At 46.8% G+C, this 4,722-nt stretch overlaps 1 pseudogene; it reads right to left on the reverse strand.

Moving 5' to 3' along the window:
• Window positions 1–3,676: 3,676 nt before the first annotated feature.
• On the reverse strand, window positions 3,677–4,175 carry LOC142458485 (PRELI domain containing protein 3B pseudogene; annotated as a pseudogene).
• Window positions 4,176–4,722: the final 547 nt, after the last annotated feature.

The following is a 4,722-nucleotide window of genomic DNA, read 5'->3' on the forward strand; positions in this document are numbered from 1 at the left end:
GACACTGAGGTAATTCTGTCAGAGAAGGCATCACCTGTCCCAGACTGACCAGTAGGGAGCAGCGTCCACCACTCCCAATTGACCAGTCAAGAGAATACGCGCGGAACTACTCGCCAACCACCACTGTACAACGCTGATGCCAGAGGTTATCTCCAATAAATTTAAAGAACAGCAACACTGGACTGCCCCCCTGTCCCTGGCCCCATAAAAGCCCAGGGAACAAAGAACTCGGGGCTGATTCCCTTCTGGACGCTGGGTCCCGCTGCGCTGGGCAGTGCAGGGATAAAAGCCCTAGCTTGAGCTAGCAAATAAACTCCTTTCGTGGTGTTTGCATCTCAACTGGTCGTAATTCTTCTGTGCACCCAAGGTGAGCTCGCGTTCCCTTCCCCAATCTAACAGTAGCAAGCTTGCCACTTGCTTATTGTATACCAAGTTTGAGAAGAAATGTTTTAGATGTGTCATGACAACGAAAATCACTTCGCTGGCATATCAATTTTCAGTTCTAAGGCCTTTTCTCATCCTGTTTCTCCAGCAGGCTGATGAAGTTAAAGCCATTAGCCCCACCAGCACAAGAGGAAACAGTTTTCCAGGCTTAAGTGCTGTGTAAAGAGCCTTGGGGGCCATGCCTGGCCTCAGAGGAGAATCACCAGCCTAAGGCTGATTCCTATGAGGCCAGAGGTCTGATAAGACTCCAACTTTCTTAAAAATTTTTTTTATTAGGGCTTCATACAACTCTTATCACAGTCCATACATGCATCAATTGTGTAAAGCACATCTGTACATTCATTGCTCTCATCATGCTCAGAACATTTACTCTCCACTTAAGCCCCTGGCATCAGGTCCTCCTTTTTCCCCCTCCCTGCTTCCTCCTCCCTCATGAGCCCTTGATAATTTATAAATTATTATTTTGTCCTATCTTGCCCTGTCCAACGTCTCCCTTCACCCACTTTTTTGCTGTCAGTCCCCCAAAGAGGAGGTCACATGTAGATCCTTGTAATTGGTTCCTCCATTCCAACCCACTCTCCCTCTATGCTCCCAGTATCGCCACTCTCAGCACTGGTCCTGAAGGGATCATCCGCCCAGGATTCCCTGTGTTTCCAGTTTCTATCTGTACCAGTGTACATCCTCTGGTCTAGCCAGACTTGCAAGGGAGAATTGGGATCATGATAGTGGGGGGGGCGGGGGAGGAAGCATTTAGGAACTAGAGGAAAGTTGTATTTTTCATCGTTGCTACATCACACCCTGTCTGGCTGTTCTCCTCCCCGAGACCCCTGTTGACACCACCCTTCCACCCTCCACCTCCCACCTTCCAGGACTGTCACTGTCATCCTTTGCTGGGTTCCATAATCCTTTGTATTGGCCACACAAAACTCGCTGACAATACTCCCGATTATGAGGTTGATTAGGGATGTTAACAGTGACACTCTAGGATCAGAAATGGTCAGGATAGGCAGTTCTCTGGTCAGGGCAGCCTCTTGCAGCTGTGTCTGCAGGCACATCTCCAGCTTTTGGTCATGCGGGGCCCTGACCTCCGCCCTGCTCAGGCAAGGGTTACAAAGCTCTTTGACCTTTGATAAATGTCCAAAGGACACCCCACTCAGCTTCCTGCCCAAAGGCACTCAGTTTTACTGGCGCAGTGGGCTGAGAAGTCTGCCTCTCTTTCTCAGCCTGTGGAGTCGCTGGCTGCCTTGGCCTCTGCGGCTGGCTTTGTTTCGCAGGCAGGAAGCGCAGGGTCCCAGCATGGCACTCTGTTCTTAGCTCTTCTTTCTCGAAGGTTGCAAGGTGCCCCACTCCTGCCTCTGAAACCGTTCATCATTTACCTTCCGGGATGACAAAAGGGACCAGTCCACTCATTAGAGTCCCACTCACCTTGCCTGTTTCCACCCAGTCATTTGGTGGGAGGGACGAAGGCCACGCCTGGGAGAGGCGTACCAGTTCATTTCGTTTCTCCGGAAGTGCTCAGCCCACAGGCTTCCGGTTCTCAGGAAGCCGTTCTTCCTATTAGTGCTTGGCGTTCCCGCTTTGCCACAGTTTCCCCTATACTCCCACACACATTAGAAGTACTTCTAACGCCAAAAAGCGGTGCAGAGCAATTTTCTTGCTATGATGCTTTTAAAGATTTCAATCTAAGTTAGCACATTAAGCAGCACAGCTATGCTTATAAGAGTCACCCAGAGTCATGGCAGAAAGTGTTTAATGAAGTAATTAGGAAATAGACTGCATTGATATTTGAAAAAATAAAAATTTCCCCTGTACCCAGATTGACCAATTGGTTAACAGTTTGCTATCTTTCAAATGTCCAAACATTTGAAAATTCAGCCTTTAGAAAGTTGCAGATATCACTTCACCCATGACTCCTTCAGCATGTACAGTTCTTTGACGTTGCCATGATCCCATTATTATATTTTGTTCGACAGTGACTTTTTTTTTCCGGTTAACATTGCCAGCCCACAACTCCGCACGCGACAGCACAGACATGTAGTGGCAAGGAAAGCACACACAGCCAGGGAGGGAAATGCTTTTACTAAGTTACGAGACTTGGGCAAATCAGTACAATATTCTAATACAATAAAAATCTCATTTTTGGGGGGGTTGGAATCATATGTTTCCTTTGTGATTATTTTTCATTTCAAAAATAGCATTTAAGGTGCCCCATCAAAACACTGTGGTTTTCTTTAATGGTGACTTACAGCAGAGCCAGTTCTTTTAGTCAAATGAATATGGCTTTTAAATGTGGCTTTGCCGGAAGGTGCTTGGGTGCCCCGTGGCAGTCAGTGTAGCAGCGCTGCCCTGTTCCGGGGTTGGTCCAAAGCCGGGAAGAGTCCCCAGCACAGACAGCTTTCAATCTATCTTCACGAGACTCAATACGCCAATGGCCAACCTCGAAGCAACACCACCGCTGTAATAGTCACGTTTCCCCTTAAACACGGGCGCCCTGAAATTTCGATGATCTTTTCAAACGACACTATTTGGGGATGAGCTCTTAAGTTCAGCCCTCTGTACTTCGTGGTTTTGACTAAAAGTTTACATAGATGATCTAGATTTTTTTTAAATGGAGAGAGATGCCATGGGGATACGGTGAAGGTGTGGGGAGAGGCGGAGAAAGGGGGAACCGATCACAATGATCAACATAACCACCACCACCATGACACCCCACCACCACCCGGGGACGAACAACAGAAAGACGTGGGTGAAGGGAGACAGCGGATGGTGTAAGATATGAAAATAATAATAAGTTTTAATTTATCAATGGTTCATGAGGGTGGGAGGGAAAAAAAGAGGAGCTGATACCAAAGGCTCAAGTAAAATGAAAATGTTTAGAAATGATGATGGCAACGTATGTACAAATATGCTTGATACAATTGATGTATGGATTGTTATAAGAGCTGTAAGATAAAATGATTTATATATAAAACCAAAAAGACAATGACTGATGCAATGGCTTATTGGGGAGGGGGTAGGGAGGGGAGGGAGGGAGGGGATTGGGGATGGATCGGTGGTTTCGAGACAGGGAAGGGAGCAATAGAGCTGATGGTGGTGATGTCTACACAACACCTTTTAGAAGCGTTTAAACGACAGAAGTTTATGATATGTAAATATTATATCAAGAAAACTACTAAAAGAGTCTTTGTTAAATAAATATATATCCCGCTAGTGTGGAGGCCCAGGACCCGTGTCATTTCTCTACCAACGTTGCCACCGTCACCAGTGTCCTGATGCTGCTTCTGGCCAAGCCTGTCCAGTCCTCAATCTCTGCGTGCAATGTGTGTATCACCCACGCCACGGTTTCTCAGCTTTCACTAGCGCTTGATGATGTAGGACTTTGCAATCAGACCCTCCAGGTAGCTGCTGAGGTGGTCTCTTTTCAGGGTGATGGCTTCCAGAACCAACACTGTTTTCCCTGGGCCTTGAGGGTGTGGTTTGTTTATCTTCTGCCGCCATATTCGTTAAGGAACTATTCCTCTACGTCAGCTCCAGGGTTCTCTCTAGGGATGAACTCTTGCACGTCTTATGTTTTGGTTCTTCCTGCAGCGATTCTTGATGGCACAACCGAGGGCAGGCCCTCAGGTGCTGAGCAGCTGCTGGCTGAGCAGCTTCCTCGCAGGGTCCCCGAGGAGGTGCAGGAAGTGGACGCCCACCACGCTGGGGTTCATGCGGTTGGGGTATTTCTGCATTGTGCCACGGTAACTTCCCGAACATGGTGACTCTCGTGAAGATAGATTTGAAAGTTGTCTGTGCTTGGGAACTCTTCCCAGCTTTGGACCAACCCCTGGAAACGGGGTTTCCCATGGGTGGTCAAAGGCCTGCTCAAAGGTCCAGATCTTATGGTGCCAGCGACCTGCGTGGTGTCCAGACTGTGCTGAGGCACAAGGAGGCCAAGAGTGAACACTTCGATCCTATTATTATCACTAGGAAAATGAACATTCATTCCATAATTTAACTTAATATGTGGTTCACATGAACATTTCTCCAGGTGTCTTTTAAATGTCTTTTATTTCTATTTCTCATCCCCACCAAAAGCAAACCCACTACTATCCAGTCGATTCCACCTCATAGAGATACTGGAGAGGGCTTCTGAGGCTGTACATCTTAAAAAAAATTGTGTTATCTTTATTATACATCATTCATTACTTGATTATACATACTACCTATGAGGAGGTACCCCCCCAACAAAATGGAGTTTTTCCCGAAAAACTTATGTATTTAAATTTTTATTTAAAA

This window comes from Tenrec ecaudatus, chromosome 10 (genome assembly GCF_050624435.1).
Source record: "Tenrec ecaudatus isolate mTenEca1 chromosome 10, mTenEca1.hap1, whole genome shotgun sequence".
Classification (NCBI taxonomy): Eukaryota; Metazoa; Chordata; class Mammalia; order Afrosoricida; family Tenrecidae; genus Tenrec; species Tenrec ecaudatus.